Source organism: Schistocerca serialis, unplaced genomic scaffold, assembly GCF_023864345.2.
Source record: "Schistocerca serialis cubense isolate TAMUIC-IGC-003099 unplaced genomic scaffold, iqSchSeri2.2 HiC_scaffold_302, whole genome shotgun sequence".
NCBI lineage: Eukaryota > Metazoa > Arthropoda > Insecta > Orthoptera > Acrididae > Schistocerca > Schistocerca serialis.
Genome location: NW_026047870.1, coordinates 20,837 through 29,239, shown reverse-complemented (window position 1 = coordinate 29,239; position 8,403 = coordinate 20,837). Strand labels below are relative to the sequence as shown.

At 49.3% G+C, this 8,403-nt stretch overlaps 8 non-coding genes across 8 annotated transcripts; all 8 read right to left on the bottom strand.

Moving 5' to 3' along the window:
• Window positions 1-265: 265 nt before the first annotated feature.
• On the bottom strand, window positions 266-386 carry LOC126444805 (5S ribosomal RNA). The gene has a single exon (XR_007582754.1). It is a non-coding gene; the product is annotated as a 5S ribosomal RNA (ribosomal RNA).
• A 1,029-nt stretch (window positions 387-1,415) lies between these two features.
• Window positions 1,416-1,534, bottom strand: LOC126444803 (5S ribosomal RNA). The gene has a single exon (XR_007582752.1). It is a non-coding gene; the product is annotated as a 5S ribosomal RNA (ribosomal RNA).
• Window positions 1,535-2,560: 1,026 nt separating this feature from the next.
• LOC126444802 (5S ribosomal RNA) lies at window positions 2,561-2,679 on the bottom strand. Its single transcript, XR_007582751.1, has one exon. It is a non-coding gene; the product is annotated as a 5S ribosomal RNA (ribosomal RNA).
• A 1,025-nt stretch (window positions 2,680-3,704) lies between these two features.
• LOC126444801 (5S ribosomal RNA) lies at window positions 3,705-3,823 on the bottom strand. The gene has a single exon (XR_007582750.1). It is a non-coding gene; the product is annotated as a 5S ribosomal RNA (ribosomal RNA).
• Window positions 3,824-4,848: 1,025 nt separating this feature from the next.
• LOC126444800 (5S ribosomal RNA) lies at window positions 4,849-4,967 on the bottom strand. Its single transcript, XR_007582749.1, has one exon. It is a non-coding gene; the product is annotated as a 5S ribosomal RNA (ribosomal RNA).
• Window positions 4,968-5,992: 1,025 nt separating this feature from the next.
• Window positions 5,993-6,111, bottom strand: LOC126444798 (5S ribosomal RNA). Its single transcript, XR_007582748.1, has one exon. It is a non-coding gene; the product is annotated as a 5S ribosomal RNA (ribosomal RNA).
• Window positions 6,112-7,137: 1,026 nt separating this feature from the next.
• On the bottom strand, window positions 7,138-7,256 carry LOC126444797 (5S ribosomal RNA). The gene has a single exon (XR_007582747.1). It is a non-coding gene; the product is annotated as a 5S ribosomal RNA (ribosomal RNA).
• Window positions 7,257-8,281: 1,025 nt separating this feature from the next.
• LOC126444796 (5S ribosomal RNA) lies at window positions 8,282-8,400 on the bottom strand. The gene has a single exon (XR_007582746.1). It is a non-coding gene; the product is annotated as a 5S ribosomal RNA (ribosomal RNA).
• Window positions 8,401-8,403: the final 3 nt, after the last annotated feature.

Below are 8,403 nucleotides of genomic sequence, written 5' to 3'. Positions count from 1 at the left end.
TCGAAGTAGGAATTGTACACCGCTACCACAACAACAGGCCCTGACGTATTTCAGAACACATCTGCCGATTCGTACTGTTTTGTCGTTTTCAAAGACTTCCTGGCGAACTTGGTTAGCACATTCTCCCTCAAACTGAGATATTTACTGCAATTTCGCACCTTATGGTCCATTACAGTAGGATTAAAATGCTTAAGCAAGAATCTTTGTCACAACAGAACGGTGGTATGGAAAGAGGGCGGTATAAAAAAAAAAGTAAATGAAAGGGAGCCAACAGCACGTGGTGTTCCCAGGTGGTCACCCATCCAAGTACTAACCACGCCCGATGTTGTTTTAACTTCGGTGATCGGACGAGAACCGGGTGTATTCAACATGGTATGGCCGTTGGCGCCCATATAATGTAGGCGCATGGAAGAATTCGCATTCGGTTCTTATCCCAACACACACAAAAATCATACTTTTCGGTCGAAAGCAGCCGCATTTTTTTTTATTGACAATTCGTCACGTTAGCGCGAACGCAATCCTGAGATCCAAAACTTATGAGCCGGAAGGACGCGCTTCGTGTATTTTTTTTTTTTTTGGAGATTTATGAATTTATTTATTAACATTACATCGTTACAAGCTAACAACTTTACAACATAAAACACGAACAGAATTGTAATTGTAAGCACTTCCTTCCGCAATCCGACGTGCCAGCAGAGCGACTGCCGAATTAGCGGGCAGCGCCGCCGTGTGTGTGAGACGCGCAGCTTCTCGTTGCACCTCCTGTCATCCGCTTGGCGCGTGCAGCCTTCGACACTCGCGGAAGACGCATCTTGTTCCTGGTGTCCAGCGCAGGAGGGCTGGCGCGCGGCCGACCGGCGTAAGGCCTGGTGCGGGGTGTGGCAGTGTCTTGTTGGAGGGCGCCACTGCTGGCGATGTGAGCTTCCTCGCCTCGCCTCGCCTCGCCTCGCCTCAGACGAGGTGTTTTGCGTAATTTGCAGTGCATTCGCACCATTCCTGTCCCTGTCCCCGTCCCGACATGTCCCGACTTTGCTCGACTGCCGCTCGCTGCCGCTCGGGTCGTGGCCCATATAACAGCTGCAAGCACAAGAAACGTCTGCAGGAGATGAGGAGACGAGACGAGACGACTAAAGAATAAATTTATAATTACATATCGAAGTAGGAATTGTACACCGCTACACAACAACAGGCCCTGACGTATTTCAGAACACATCTGCCGATTCGTACTGTTTTGTCGTTTTCAAAGACTTCCTGGCGAACTTGGTTAGCACATTCTCCTCAAACTGAGATATTTACTGCAATTTCGCACCTTATGGTCATTACAGTAGATTAAAATGCTTAAGCAAGAATCTTTGTCACAACAGAACGGTGGTATGGAAAGAGGGCGGTATAAAAAAAAAAAGTAAATGAAAGGGAGCCAACAGCACGTGGTGTTCCCAGGTGGTCACCCATCCAAGTACTAACCACGCCCGATGTTGTTTAACTTCGGTGATCGGACGAGAACCGGTGTATTCAACATGGTATGGCCGTTGGCGCCCATATAATGTAGGCGCATGGAAGAATTCGCATTCGGTTCTTATCCCAACACACACAAAATCATACTTTTCGGTCGAAAGCAGCCGCATTTTTTTTTATTGACAATTCGTCACGTTAGCGCGAACGCAATCCTGAGATCCAAAACTTATGAGCCGGAAGGACGCGCTTCGTGTATTTTTTTTTTTTTTTGGAGATTTATGAATTTATTTATTAACATTACATCGTTACAAGCTAACAACTTTACAACATAAAACACGAACAGAATTGTAATTGTAAGCACTTCCTTCCGCAATCCGACGTGCCAGCAGAGCGACTTGCCGAATTAGCGGGCGCGCCGCCGTGTGTGTGAGACGCGCAGCTTCTCGTTGCACCTCCTGTCATCCGCTTGGCGCGTGCAGCCTTCGACACTCGCGGAAGACGCATCTTGTTCCTGGTGTCCAGCGCAGGAGGGCTGGCCGCGCGGCCGACCGGCGTAAGGCCTGTGCGGGGTGTGGCAGTGTCTTGTTGGAGGGCGCCACTGCTGGCGATGTGAGCTTCCTCGCCTCGCCTCGCCTCGCCTCGCCTCAGACGAGGTGTTTGCGTAATTTGCAGTGCATTCGCACCATTCCTGTCCCTGTCCCCGTCCCGACTTGTCCGACTTTGCTCGACTGCCGCTCGCTGCCGCTCGGGTCGTGGCCCATATAACAGCGCAAGCACAAGAAACGTCTGCAGGAGATGAGGAGACGAGACGAGACGACTAAAGAATAAATTTATAATTACATATCGAAGTAGGAATTGTACACCGCTACACAACAACAGGCCCTGACGTATTTCAGAACACATCTGCCGATTCGTACTGTTTTGTCGTTTTCAAAGACTTCCTGGCGAACTTGGTTAGCACATTCTCCCTCAAACTGAGATATTTACTGCAATTTCGCACCTTATGGTCATTACAGTAGATTAAAATGCTTAAGCAAGAATCTTTGTCACAACAGAACGGTGGTATGGAAAGAGGGCGGTATAAAAAAAAAAGTAAATGAAAGGGAGCCAACAGCACGTGGTGTTCCCAGGTGGTCACCCATCCAAGTACTAACCACGCCCGATGTTGTTTAACTTCGGTGATCGGACGAGAACCGGTGTATTCAACATGGTATGGCCGTTGGCGCCCATATAATGTAGGCGCATGGAAGAATTCGCATTCGGTTCTTATCCCAACACACACAAAATCATACTTTTCGGTCGAAAGCAGCCGCATTTTTTTTTATTGACAATTCGTCACGTTAGCGCGAACGCAATCCTGAGATCCAAAACTTATGAGCCGGAAGGACGCGCTTCGTGTATTTTTTTTTTTTTTTGGAGATTTATGAATTTATTTATTAACATTACATCGTTACAAGCTAACAACTTTACAACATAAAACACGAACAGAATTGTAATTGTAAGCACTTCCTTCCGCAATCCGACGTGCCAGCAGAGCGACTGCCGAATTAGCGGGCGCGCCGCCGTGTGTGTGAGACGCGCAGCTTCTCGTTGCACCTCCTGTCATCCGCTTGGCGCGTGCAGCCTTCGACACTCGCGGAAGACGCATCTTGTTCCTGGTGTCCAGCGCAGGAGGGCTGGCGCGCGGCCGACCGGCGTAAGGCCTGTGCGGGGTGTGGCAGTGTCTTGTTGGAGGGCGCCACTGCTGGCGATGTGAGCTTCCTCGCCTCGCCTCGCCTCGCCTCGCCTCAGACGAGGTGTTTGCGTAATTTGCAGTGCATTCGCACCATTCCTGTCCCTGTCCCCGTCCCGACTTGTCCCGACTTTGCTCGACTGCCGCTCGCTGCCGCTCGGGTCGTGGCCCATATAACAGCGCAAGCACAAGAAACGTCTGCAGGAGATGAGGAGACGAGACGAGACGACTAAAGAATAAATTTATAATTACATATCGAAGTAGGAATTGTACACCGCTACACAACAACAGGCCCTGACGTATTTCAGAACACATCTGCCGATTCGTACTGTTTTGTCGTTTTCAAAGACTTCCTGGCGAACTTGGTTAGCACATTCTCCCTCAAACTGAGATATTTACTGCAATTTCGCACCTTATGGTCATTACAGTAGATTAAAATGCTTAAGCAAGAATCTTTGTCACAACAGAACGGTGGTATGGAAAGAGGGCGGTATAAAAAAAAAAGTAAATGAAAGGGAGCCAACAGCACGTGGTGTTCCCAGGTGGTCACCCATCCAAGTACTAACCACGCCCGATGTTGTTTAACTTCGGTGATCGGACGAGAACCGGTGTATTCAACATGGTATGGCCGTTGGCGCCCATATAATGTAGGCGCATGGAAGAATTCGCATTCGGTTCTTATCCCAACACACACAAAATCATACTTTTCGGTCGAAAGCAGCCGCATTTTTTTTTATTGACAATTCGTCACGTTAGCGCGAACGCAATCCTGAGATCCAAAACTTATGAGCCGGAAGGACGCGCTTCGTGTATTTTTTTTTTTTTTTGGAGATTTATGAATTTATTTATTAACATTACATCGTTACAAGCTAACAACTTTACAACATAAAACACGAACAGAATTGTAATTGTAAGCACTTCCTTCCGCAATCCGACGTGCCAGCAGAGCGACTGCCGAATTAGCGGGCGCGCCGCCGTGTGTGTGAGACGCGCAGCTTCTCGTTGCACCTCCTGTCATCCGCTTGGCGCGTGCAGCCTTCGACACTCGCGGAAGACGCATCTTGTTCCTGGTGTCCAGCGCAGGAGGGCTGGCGCGCGGCCGACCGGCGTAAGGCCTGTGCGGGGTGTGGCAGTGTCTTGTTGGAGGGCGCCACTGCTGGCGATGTGAGCTTCCTCGCCTCGCCTCGCCTCGCCTCGCCTCAGACGAGGTGTTTGCGTAATTTGCAGTGCATTCGCACCATTCCTGTCCCTGTCCCCGTCCCGACTTGTCCCGACTTTGCTCGACTGCCGCTCGCTGCCGCTCGGGTCGTGGCCCATATAACAGCGCAAGCACAAGAAACGTCTGCAGGAGATGAGGAGACGAGACGAGACGACTAAAGAATAAATTTATAATTACATATCGAAGTAGGAATTGTACACCGCTACACAACAACAGGCCCTGACGTATTTCAGAACACATCTGCCGATTCGTACTGTTTTGTCGTTTTCAAAGACTTCCTGGCGAACTTGGTTAGCACATTCTCCCTCAAACTGAGATATTTACTGCAATTTCGCACCTTATGGTCATTACAGTAGATTAAAATGCTTAAGCAAGAATCTTTGTCACAACAGAACGGTGGTATGGAAAGAGGGCGGTATAAAAAAAAAAGTAAATGAAAGGGAGCCAACAGCACGTGGTGTTCCCAGGTGGTCACCCATCCAAGTACTAACCACGCCCGATGTTGTTTAACTTCGGTGATCGGACGAGAACCGGTGTATTCAACATGGTATGGCCGTTGGCGCCCATATAATGTAGGCGCATGGAAGAATTCGCATTCGGTTCTTATCCCAACACACACAAAATCATACTTTTCGGTCGAAAGCAGCCGCATTTTTTTTTATTGACAATTCGTCACGTTAGCGCGAACGCAATCCTGAGATCCAAAACTTATGAGCCGGAAGGACGCGCTTCGTGTATTTTTTTTTTTTTTTGGAGATTTATGAATTTATTTATTAACATTACATCGTTACAAGCTAACAACTTTACAACATAAAACACGAACAGAATTGTAATTGTAAGCACTTCCTTCCGCAATCCGACGTGCCAGCAGAGCGACTGCCGAATTAGCGGGCGCGCCGCCGTGTGTGTGAGACGCGCAGCTTCTCGTTGCACCTCCTGTCATCCGCTTGGCGCGTGCAGCCTTCGACACTCGCGGAAGACGCATCTTGTTCCTGGTGTCCAGCGCAGGAGGGCTGGCGCGCGGCCGACCGGCGTAAGGCCTGTGCGGGGTGTGGCAGTGTCTTGTTGGAGGGCGCCACTGCTGGCGATGTGAGCTTCCTCGCCTCGCCTCGCCTCGCCTCGCCTCAGACGAGGTGTTTGCGTAATTTGCAGTGCATTCGCACCATTCCTGTCCCTGTCCCCGTCCCGACTTGTCCCGACTTTGCTCGACTGCCGCTCGCTGCCGCTCGGGTCGTGGCCCATATAACAGCGCAAGCACAAGAAACGTCTGCAGGAGATGAGGAGACGAGACGAGACGACTAAAGAATAAATTTATAATTACATATCGAAGTAGGAATTGTACACCGCTACACAACAACAGGCCCTGACGTATTTCAGAACACATCTGCCGATTCGTACTGTTTTGTCGTTTTCAAAGACTTCCTGGCGAACTTGGTTAGCACATTCTCCCTCAAACTGAGATATTTACTGCAATTTCGCACCTTATGGTCATTACAGTAGATTAAAATGCTTAAGCAAGAATCTTTGTCACAACAGAACGGTGGTATGGAAAGAGGGCGGTATAAAAAAAAAAGTAAATGAAAGGGAGCCAACAGCACGTGGTGTTCCCAGGTGGTCACCCATCCAAGTACTAACCACGCCCGATGTTGTTTAACTTCGGTGATCGGACGAGAACCGGTGTATTCAACATGGTATGGCCGTTGGCGCCCATATAATGTAGGCGCATGGAAGAATTCGCATTCGGTTCTTATCCCAACACACACAAAATCATACTTTTCGGTCGAAAGCAGCCGCATTTTTTTTTATTGACAATTCGTCACGTTAGCGCGAACGCAATCCTGAGATCCAAAACTTATGAGCCGGAAGGACGCGCTTCGTGTATTTTTTTTTTTTTTTTGGAGATTTATGAATTTATTTATTAACATTACATCGTTACAAGCTAACAACTTTACAACATAAAACACGAACAGAATTGTAATTGTAAGCACTTCCTTCCGCAATCCGACGTGCCAGCAGAGCGACTGCCGAATTAGCGGGCGCGCCGCCGTGTGTGTGAGACGCGCAGCTTCTCGTTGCACCTCCTGTCATCCGCTTGGCGCGTGCAGCCTTCGACACTCGCGGAAGACGCATCTTGTTCCTGGTGTCCAGCGCAGGAGGGCTGGCGCGCGGCCGACCGGCGTAAGGCCTGTGCGGGGTGTGGCAGTGTCTTGTTGGAGGGCGCCACTGCTGGCGATGTGAGCTTCCTCGCCTCGCCTCGCCTCGCCTCGCCTCAGACGAGGTGTTTGCGTAATTTGCAGTGCATTCGCACCATTCCTGTCCCTGTCCCCGTCCCGACTTGTCCCGACTTTGCTCGACTGCCGCTCGCTGCCGCTCGGGTCGTGGCCCATATAACAGCGCAAGCACAAGAAACGTCTGCAGGAGATGAGGAGACGAGACGAGACGACTAAAGAATAAATTTATAATTACATATCGAAGTAGGAATTGTACACCGCTACACAACAACAGGCCCTGACGTATTTCAGAACACATCTGCCGATTCGTACTGTTTTGTCGTTTTCAAAGACTTCCTGGCGAACTTGGTTAGCACATTCTCCCTCAAACTGAGATATTTACTGCAATTTCGCACCTTATGGTCATTACAGTAGATTAAAATGCTTAAGCAAGAATCTTTGTCACAACAGAACGGTGGTATGGAAAGAGGGCGGTATAAAAAAAAAAGTAAATGAAAGGGAGCCAACAGCACGTGGTGTTCCCAGGTGGTCACCCATCCAAGTACTAACCACGCCCGATGTTGTTTAACTTCGGTGATCGGACGAGAACCGGTGTATTCAACATGGTATGGCCGTTGGCGCCCATATAATGTAGGCGCATGGAAGAATTCGCATTCGGTTCTTATCCCAACACACACAAAATCATACTTTTCGGTCGAAAGCAGCCGCATTTTTTTTTATTGACAATTCGTCACGTTAGCGCGAACGCAATCCTGAGATCCAAAACTTATGAGCCGGAAGGACGCGCTTCGTGTATTTTTTTTTTTTTTTGGAGATTTATGAATTTATTTATTAACATTACATCGTTACAAGCTAACAACTTTACAACATAAAACACGAACAGAATTGTAATTGTAAGCACTTCCTTCCGCAATCCGACGTGCCAGCAGAGCGACTGCCGAATTAGCGGGCGCGCCGCCGTGTGTGTGAGACGCGCAGCTTCTCGTTGCACCTCCTGTCATCCGCTTGGCGCGTGCAGCCTTCGACACTCGCGGAAGACGCATCTTGTTCCTGGTGTCCAGCGCAGGAGGGCTGGCGCGCGGCCGACCGGCGTAAGGCCTGTGCGGGGTGTGGCAGTGTCTTGTTGGAGGGCGCCACTGCTGGCGATGTGAGCTTCCTCGCCTCGCCTCGCCTCGCCTCGCCTCAGACGAGGTGTTTGCGTAATTTGCAGTGCATTCGCACCATTCCTGTCCCTGTCCCCGTCCCGACTTGTCCCGACTTTGCTCGACTGCCGCTCGCTGCCGCTCGGGTCGTGGCCCATATAACAGCGCAAGCACAAGAAACGTCTGCAGGAGATGAGGAGACGAGACGAGACGACTAAAGAATAAATTTATAATTACATATCGAAGTAGGAATTGTACACCGCTACACAACAACAGGCCCTGACGTATTTCAGAACACATCTGCCGATTCGTACTGTTTTGTCGTTTTCAAAGACTTCCTGGCGAACTTGGTTAGCACATTCTCCCTCAAACTGAGATATTTACTGCAATTTCGCACCTTATGGTCATTACAGTAGATTAAAATGCTTAAGCAAGAATCTTTGTCACAACAGAACGGTGGTATGGAAAGAGGGCGGTATAAAAAAAAAAGTAAATGAAAGGGAGCCAACAGCACGTGGTGTTCCCAGGTGGTCACCCATCCAAGTACTAACCACGCCCGATGTTGTTTAACTTCGGTGATCGGACGAGAACCGGTGTATTCAACATGGTATGGCCGTTGGCGCC